Below are 9,380 nucleotides of genomic sequence, written 5' to 3'. Positions count from 1 at the left end.
AACAATCTCAAATGGGAAGGGAATTTCTAGGAAAATAAGGCTGAGAGAGATTGATGGTCAGATATTCAGAAAATTTTCTACTGAGTTTGTCTCTAGAGCAGATCTTCACCGTGTAGCTTCTGCAAATGCACATTTTTGTTGGGGAAGATCGTGAGTTCAATAAATGTCTGAAAATTATCTACTACATTATCTTTTTTTACATTTCTAGTGTGAGAGGAAACTTTAAACTTTTGTACAAACTTAACGTTTGTGAAAAGTCATTCTGAAGTGCACAGGCAAGGTTAAAACTGTAATATGTTTTTAATGAGCTCCATCGTATACATAATATTTCATAATTTTCATTGCCAATAAAACATGTAGTTCACGCACCAGTCAATCTGAAAACAAAGCAGGTTTAGTGTTAATGGCCTTTTCCATCACACTACAACCTGAGCTGCCATCACTTGGAGGCAAGCGTAAAACCCACTGGTCTTTTGATTATCACTTAACCATTTAACATGTACATTTGTAATAATTATAGACCAGAGAGCCAGAGCTCTCAGACAATGCCTCTGACTGTAAATAGGAGACGTAAGTTTGTGTATTTTGGAGAGTGTGTGCTGTGCATGTGGATATTCCAAGCAGATATGAAGCACAAAAGCAGATTTATGCATTCACATCTGTTTGAGCTCAGGAGAATAAAACACTTTCCACATAAAGCCATCTGATTATTTTTCTCTCCCTCCTGATATTGTTCTTAGGGAATTGAATTTCGTGCAGGTTAAAGTGTGAGGTGGAAACTGAACAACTGGGCATGTAGACATAGTTGGCAACAACAACACATGAACAATAAAGAATTTATCAAACCACTTGCCACTATAACACTAAGGGAGGGAATTAAAAAAAATGTGCCTACTGTTTATTTACATGTGCTATGCTGCTTTAGCACCTTCACTTAGTTTTTGAATGTCCAGTTGTGAAAGATCCTGTGAACTATCTGTACAGGTGACAATTTGGAGGTGCTGGGGGAAATTATTTTATATTCATTATGTCAATTTCTTTCTTTATTTTTTTACTTTTATTACTGTTATGAGTAGAATGGCGTCTGATAAATAATTAGACAGTCATTAGCTGCCAGAAACATAATCATTCTGTGTAAATGTAGATTCTGAATTACTGCATATGGATAGGTAATTAACATAATTAACATTCAATATGCACAAAATTTGATGGAAATTTGACTTGCCATTGAAGTAAACATAATGGAGTTATAGGTGATAATTGAATAGCTATTGAATTTCAAGAACAGTATTTTGACCTTCAATATTTTTATCTGAAATAAGTGGCAAGTGAAGACTCATTTACATACAAAGAAGATTTAGGTTTAAAAGTTTGATTTCTACTAGACTAAAGCAATTATTCAATTAGCATGTTCCTGAGACTACGTACAGACCGAGTGTAGCTTGATTATGACTGCATTTGTAAATGCAACAACACATAAAAGCTTCTCTTTCTTACAAAAAATAAATAAATAAATGGATAAATTACAAATTAAATTACATAAATTAAATAAATTACATTTTCTTACACCACTGACAAACCCAAAAGGCTGGTTTACCTGCATTTACCAATCTTGTTCTCAGAGAGAGGCCCTGCCATTATCATCAACATCTTAAAAGCTTTTGTTGCTCTTTCCTTTGGATTTGAGGCTGTTAATGCGTTAAAGACCAGGCTAATAGTTCATGCTGATGAGAAAGGATGAGATAGCCTGATGATAATTCTTAGACTCAGGAAGGGGCCAGTCATCATTGGCAACGAATGTACGTGATGACTGCATGCACGATTGTGACTTACCGAGGGGACAACAATAGCTCCTAATGTGTCAGACACTCTGCAACTGAGAAAAACAAGTGCTGTCATCATTTGTCAGCGAGGATGGAAAGCAAATAAGGTCTCTTCATGATTCTGTGTCTGTGTCTCTGGAAAATTTTCCTCACACCATCTCTACATGGCATGTTCCAATGCTGATGTAAGAAATACAAGTGGCTTCTGTTTCCCGGTTCTGAAGCTAAGGCTTCCTGAAAAAATAAAAGTAATTTGCATTAATATGCAAATAAGTCTAGAAAACATACAGTACATGTCATGTGTGTACAGTAAGTGTTAATTATTTTGAACAAACAAGTTATGTGAAGATTGCATGTTGACATTTTCACATGCTTTATTGTATCAAAAACATCGGGCTTACTATGTTTACACAGTGGAATCACATGCAAATCACATGCTTTCAAAAAAAAACACACTACCATCAGAAAGCTTTTTTGGGGGGGGGGTGCATTTATTTGATAAACATAAAATAGTAAAAATATTAATACAATTTAAAATATTTTTATATATTTTTATATATTTTAAAATCTAAATTTCTATTGTGCCAAAGGTGAACTATCAGCAGCTATTACTCCAGTCCAGTCTTTAGTAACACATGATCCTTCAGAAATATTCTAATGTGCTATTTTTATGCTCAAGTAACATAGCTTATTATCACAGTTGAAACTGGTTGTGCTGCTTAATATTTTTGTTGAAATTATATATACATGTCACTTTTCACTCAGGAAAGAGTGAGGAGATGCAAGAGAATTCTTCGAGATGTAGCATTTAATCATCAACAGTAGGGCTGTGAATCTTTGGGAAGGCAGCGATTCGATTCGATTCACGATTCATAGGTTTTCAATTCGATTCAAGAAAGATTTTTGCTAATTTGGAATGATTCGATTTGATTCTGCATTCTTTAAGTGCATTCACAGGATTATTTAAATGTTTCCCCTAAATTCTTTAAATGCTTAGTCAGGGGGCAAATTACAGCAGCCTTTATGGTTAGAGAAGAAAAAAAAAAACCTTTTGTTCATTGTTAAATGCTAGTTTAATGATGCGACATGGCATACGTAAAATGTAAGCCAAGATTTTAAAAGAGAGCTTTAAAAGTATTCTGTATAGGCTAACATTTTGTCACACCAGGGCCGCAGCCATCATTTCAGAAGTGACAGAAATGTCAAATACAATTATTTTATGTATGTAGCCTATGTATCTTAATTATTATAATTTTTATTTTAATTTTTGTACAAGGAATTCTCTTTTTTATTACTTTTAATTAGCTGTAAGAAATTAAGTACACTGCTGGACAATAATTAATCATATGTAAACGATAATTTTTTCCTAATGGCAATTTTATGATTGTTTTAAATACTACATTTAATTAGCTATTATTTTAATTGTCTGCACAGAATAAGGTAGAAAATATACTTTATAGTTTCTGTACTGTAATAAATGATATGTCAATTAGCACTGCATCATTCATAAATTTTATTTATTGTGGGGTTTTTTAACGTTTCATCAGTTCATTTTGCTTTTATTCAGTTTAGCTGCAGATAAAGCCTGGCACGTCTATGAGAGCGAGATCACTTCTCTTTCATTTTTCCTTTGTACAATCGGTTCATCCACATTGTTTAAACACATTTATCATTCAATAGAACTGTGCATATGATTTAGACACTTACATTTCTGCTCCGTCCATGCAATAAATACAGCTTTCGACTGCTCAGGTAATGACATCGGTAAGATGCTGAGAGTAGAGACAAACTACAGAAAAGTAAAGCTACTTCACTTTAGTATTACTGGCCATGAGTCCTATAGATCGCACGTCAGCTGCGTCAGAGACGAATTTGTGCGTGTAGTAACTTAATGTGTATATATTTTGAAAGCATTGAATCGCTATAGAAATCGTGATTCATTCGATTCTTAGCGTTCTGAATCGATTACTGTCCGAGATCGGCGATTCACGATTCGAAAATCATGTTTCAAGATCGATGCATATACATCATCAGGGTTTGTAATCGATGCATTGAGAAAACGAATGAATCGTTACAGCCCTAATTAACAGGCATACACAGGAACTAAAAGACATTTAACAGTAGACAGGGAACTCAACACAGGGAACACTATTTAAAACACATGACACAATGGAACACACCTGGGAACAAATAAACTAATTAATGGCATACAGCTGGAACCAAATTAACTAAACGAGAAACACCTAGAACTAATAGAACTGAGGACAGGAAACATGACCAAATAAGGAAAACCTGAACAAACATGTGAAAGATCCCCCCCCTTCCGGACGGCGTGTCCTGCGCCATAACAATACCATCGTGGAGGGGGGGGCGGGCCCCCTGGAGGCTAGTGCAGGACTGGGACTAGGCAGAGACAAGGAGTGCTTCACTGCAGATGTCGGAGCAGGCAGTTCAGGTTGCCATGGCAGTTTTGGAGACTTGGGAGACCATTGCAGATCAGTGGTCTCAGGAGACCATGGCGGGTCTGGAGACTCAGAGGCCATGGCAGATCTGGAGACTCAGGAGGCCATGGCAGAAAAATGTTTATCCTCTGAGGCTAGAGTCGACACTGGGGCGAGCTCTGGGGCTGACTGAAGATCTGGAGCCCTTTCTGGGTGGAACTGGGGATCTGGAGCCCTCCCTGGGTTTAACGGTGGAAACAGGAGCCCTCCCTGGGCTTAACTGGGGATAAGGAGTCCTTCCTGGGCTTAACAGGAAAACCGGAGTCCTTCCTGGGCTGAACTGGGAATCAGGAGCCCTTCCTGGGCTCAATGGGGGATTGAGAGCCCTTCCTGGGCTTAACAGGGGATTAGGAGCCCTCCTTGGGATAAACGGGGAATCAGGAGCCCATCCTGGGCCTAACTCAGGAACGGAAGCCCATCCTGGACCTGACTTGGGAACAGGAGCCCTCCATGGCCTTAACTCAGGAACAGGAGCCCCTCCTGGGCTGAACTGGGGATCGGGAGCCCTCCGTGGGCTATACTCAGGAACAGGAGCCCTTCCTGGGCTGAACTGGGGATCGGGAAATTCTCCTGGGCTTAACTGGGGATCAGGAGCCCTTTCTGGTCTTATCTGGGAATCGGGAACTTCTGGCTGACTGAACTTGGGAACTGCCGGTTGACTGGTTCCGGATCAGGATCGGAGACTCTCCAGACACTGGATGACTGCCTGCTTCCAGCCAAGGTTGGTCATGTCTGGAAGCTCTGTGGGACAGTGGGAAGTTCCCAATCCGGAACATTGTCATGAGCGTTCCCCCCTCGAGGGAGCTGGTGAGGGCGAGCGGCACGAACGCCCTCGCAAAGTCAATGGGGTCTGGGCTCGCTTGAGCCAGTGAGATGAACAGGGCTCGTTCCTCCATTGCCGAGGGGAGAAACAGACAGGAAAAAAAAGAACACTTTTCAGAAGAAACGGAAAATAAAACGCAGGGAGAAAAAAGGCGCAGCTTTACTTTATGGTCTACTGTTCTGTCACGTTACACTCGGGAAGGAGTGAGGAGACGCAGGAGAATTCTTCAGATATAGAATTTAATCATCAACAGACATATACAGGAACTAAAAGACATTTAATAGCAGACAGAGAATTCAACACAGGGAACACTATTTAAAAATGACACAATGGGACACATCTGGGAACAAATAAACTAATTAATGACACACAGCTGGAACCAAATAAACTAAATGGGGAACACATAGAACTAATAGAACTGAGGACAGGAAACATGACCACATAAGGAAAACCGGAACAAACATGTTTCACACATTTTATTCTTTGACAAATTCAATGTTGAAAATAACAGTATTTACTTAAAATTAGACCTTTCTAAATGTTTACAAAGCCTTTATTGTCATTTTTTTAGGGCTGCAACTAACGATTATTTTGATAATCGATTAATCTGTCGATTATTTTTACGATTAATCGATTAATCGGTTTATGTACTTATATTTTAGTTTTTTCCATTTTTTCCCCCAAGTAAATTATTAATAAATGGTCTTTATCATTCAGCATAGATTTAAGAGATTTTAACCATTTTGCACTGTCATATCCTCATCAAAAATATACCTGGAGTTGTTTTATTGTGTTAGTAATCCTTTGTCGAACTCTTCTGCAATCAGAACACTGACCCATACTCTAGCAAATTTCACAAGGAGATTTCAAATAATGTTTTCACCATGGCAGTCCTTAGAGCTCCTAAAGTAGTTAACATCCCGAACAAAGTTTATTAAGGAATCTTTCAGAAAATATTTTCACGAAGAATAAGGATAAAACAGAATAAAATTGCAGTGCATTGTATTTTATTATTTACTGGGAAAAAGCTTTATAGCTTTTGCTGTGAAATTGTAAACAATCCTTCAAAAAAAGTGCCAATGGCATGAAACCTGAATGGAACTCACAATTTAAAGTAAAATCCATCAGAAGGTTGTCCAGAAAAAAAAATAGGACACACACAAAAAACCTGCTGTGTGAAAAAGAGCAGTGAATAATACTTAGAAAAAAAAGTGCATTTCAAATATCTACATTTACCTCTCTCATTCAGTCATAATTAGGCTGCACGACTGAATTTTGAACTGGTAAACGACAAACTGATCACAGAACATGTTTGTAAAGCTTTAAATGTTAACTGTTAAAAAGCAATGTTATCAGCTTTTACGACTAAACATTTGCAAACAACATTGTACTGGAGAATCTGCACAAATGAAAGTCTTAGGGGCCATTCACAAATCGCGCCTAAAAACGCGTGGAAAACGCTAGGCGCACCGCTTTCTCCTCCTTTCCAAAGCGCTCGGGCAGAAGCGCCCCTGAGGCGTCTGCCTTTGATAAGCAACCGTGACGTGCTCTCTCCTTGAAGACGCGGAAATTTCAGCAAAGGATAAATGGATTTGCAGCTCAAAAAATCGCTTGCAGTAGCTCTGCTACTAAATTTATTTCAAAATGGAAATCCATATACAGCTATGATCAGCTGTTCCTTCATCTTGACTGAGCTTTTAACGTTGTTACGGGAAAGGATGAAGCTGATTGGTTAGTTCTTGTCACATGACCCGCGGTGCGCCTGCTGCATTCTGAAAAGTTTAAATGTTTTTAACTCGATGCGGTGCGGTGTTGGAAATAACGAACTTGAGCGCGCAAAAGACGCGATATGTGAACGTTCCCTTAAACAATGCAGTAGTGCAGAGTTTACAGGTTACTCTTCTTTTTTAAAGGCTGCAGAGACGCTGTTCGGGAAGCACGTGACATAAAACAAGGCCAGCTATTGGCTATTCGCTACTTCTCCTGTTGTACTGGCTGAGTAAAACCTCCGGTGGCTCATTACTGCCACACTTTGGTCACCGCAGATTTGAAATATGCACGAAATGAGCCGCTTACGGCAAATAAAAGTTATTTAGCAACGAATCGATGACTAAATTAGTTGACAACTATTTTAATAATCGATTTTAATCGATTAAATCGATTCGTTGTTTCAGCTCTACATTTTTTATCAACGTAATGCATCCATCCTTGCTGAATAATCTTTTTTGTCACCTTTTAGAGTATATGTATATATGACGGATACTTCCATACTGAAATATTTCAAAAATAAATGGAATCAGATTAAAATTGAATCTGAGCGTGTGAATAGGAATCATAAAGGAACATCTGCATCAATACTTTGGTCCATGATGTGCCAAGTTTGAATGAGCAAGACTGAGATTTGAAAGCTATGGTTGAGGGGAAGAAGCTTCAGAAGACAAATTACAGGGCATGAAACATATGGGCTACTTTAATGATGCTTTTTTCACTTTTTTCAATTTTTACAGCTCGACAAGCCCTGTCTCCAGTCATCTTGTTGTATGAAAAGTAGCATCTGCTTTTGTGTTCCTCAAAAGAAAGAAAGTCACACAGGTTGGGAATGGCATAACGGCAAGTATACGACGACAGTATTTTCAACAGTTACAATAAAAGTGATTTAATAAAAAAATAAAATAAATAAACTGTTATAATAAATGCTGACAGTCTCACCTAAACTATCAAAATGCTCTCTGAAGCTGTTATTGTCTAAATTAAAGTTTCCAAACAGCATACAACGTGACTGTAATTAATGAAAGCAAATATAACAAACTAAATGACGGCTTAGGGTCTATGTATGCGTGTGTTTATTTGTCCGTTAGTGAGTGGGTAAGTGTGGCGCTCGAGTAGGCTCCCAGGACCCAGCCTAAATCCTGCAGCAGCCCTGGATGAGTGGAGCAGTTGGCCAAGGGGTTTGTTACGGTGTGCTGGGCTTCAAATAAGCACAGCCATCTGGATATCCTCCACCCTGAACACTATCACATGCCTGCACAGGGGTGAGAACAAGGGTGTATTACTATCAAAAAAACTGAGAATGCTTCCTCCATACTTAGAGAAGCCACATGAGGAGGATTATGGGTATCCTTCACCAGAGGTTTGATTCTCTTTTGAGAGAGTGTTATTCTCCCTGGCAGATAACAGAAGAATACAGCTAAGTAGTCTTAAACGTCTCAGGCTATTTGATGAGAGCGGAGCAGCAACCTTTTGTAGAGATTAAGAATGCAGATCCTTTTTTTTTCTTAAGAATGGCAGCTGAAAGCCTCTGAAACTGTTCTCGCTTCGAATCCTAAACAAGAGGATCTTGGCACATGTCCCACATGGTGTTAGAGGCACATAGCATCTCGGAAAAGATCATACATCCCCATGGGCTCCCTAACAGAACGAAACATCGAGCCCACACAGACCACAAGGAGTGAGATTGCGTAAATTAGACATCTGAATGGTTGCAAAAGAACCATGCTTGAACAACTGCCCAAATGTGGGCTCACACGCATACGCATGCGGGGCGAGATGTTCATTCGGTGACGTTCAGAGGCAGTTCGGTGCGATTACGCTGAAAAGTTCTCTGCACCCCCGGCCTGCCTGCGTCTCCATCCTGAGTGGCTGTGTAATTGATTTTTGCTAGGCTTGTCGCTGTTGTTTAAGAAGTGATAAATGTTGGATCAGGTGTCCTGCGTTATATGCACTCTGGAGAGCGTCAGCTCCTCTATAACTCTTCTGTGTGTGGAAGCCTGAATGACCAGATTTAATGGCTTCTCTATCTTTGCCATAGTAAATTACACTCCAGCACATGAGAAGGATTGTCCCCTCTGCTGCTGATACTATACAGCCAATAATAACTGAAACAATCCCTTAGGGAGAATGAGTATCGGTCTGAAAGATGTGATTGACACCGCCTTTCAAAACATATTAATGTGCAGTTAACATCAAGAGGATTTAGGGAATAAGAACTTGTCAGTCAAATGCACACTTTTTGACCTGAAATTGGCTCTCATAGTGGTAGTATCTTAAAGTGATGCCAGATGCTGTTAGTTTTGCTTCAATGTATCAGCAATAGGGCAGATGTTATCAAAAGATGTTTATTTACCATAAAATAAATGCATCACCATAGGTGCCATATTTGAGTTTTAAGACTTACCAAAAGACTTACTATGGGTAAAAGTGCGTTCTGCTTCAGAAGACTTGTGAAAAAGAATG

The 9,380-nt window shown here is 39.0% G+C and overlaps 1 long non-coding RNA gene across 1 annotated transcript in view; it reads right to left on the bottom strand.

The window, feature by feature from the left end:
- Positions 1 to 288: 288 nt before the first annotated feature.
- The window catches only part of LOC132121896 (uncharacterized), a 107,026-nt gene continuing 97,934 nt past the window's right edge, over positions 289 to 9,380 (bottom strand). The window contains exons 2-4 of the long non-coding RNA XR_009426329.1: positions 1,834 to 2,057; positions 1,598 to 1,724; positions 289 to 377 (exon numbers count right to left, since the gene is read on the bottom strand). This is a non-coding gene — a long non-coding RNA (uncharacterized LOC132121896). The remainder of the gene's footprint in view (positions 378 to 1,597; positions 1,725 to 1,833; positions 2,058 to 9,380) is intronic.

The sequence above is a fragment of the Carassius carassius genome, chromosome 40 (assembly GCF_963082965.1).
Source record: "Carassius carassius chromosome 40, fCarCar2.1, whole genome shotgun sequence".
Taxonomy (NCBI): Eukaryota; Metazoa; Chordata; class Actinopteri; order Cypriniformes; family Cyprinidae; genus Carassius; species Carassius carassius.
Note: the sequence above shows the minus strand (reverse complement) of the source record. Positions and strands in the feature narration are given on the sequence as shown.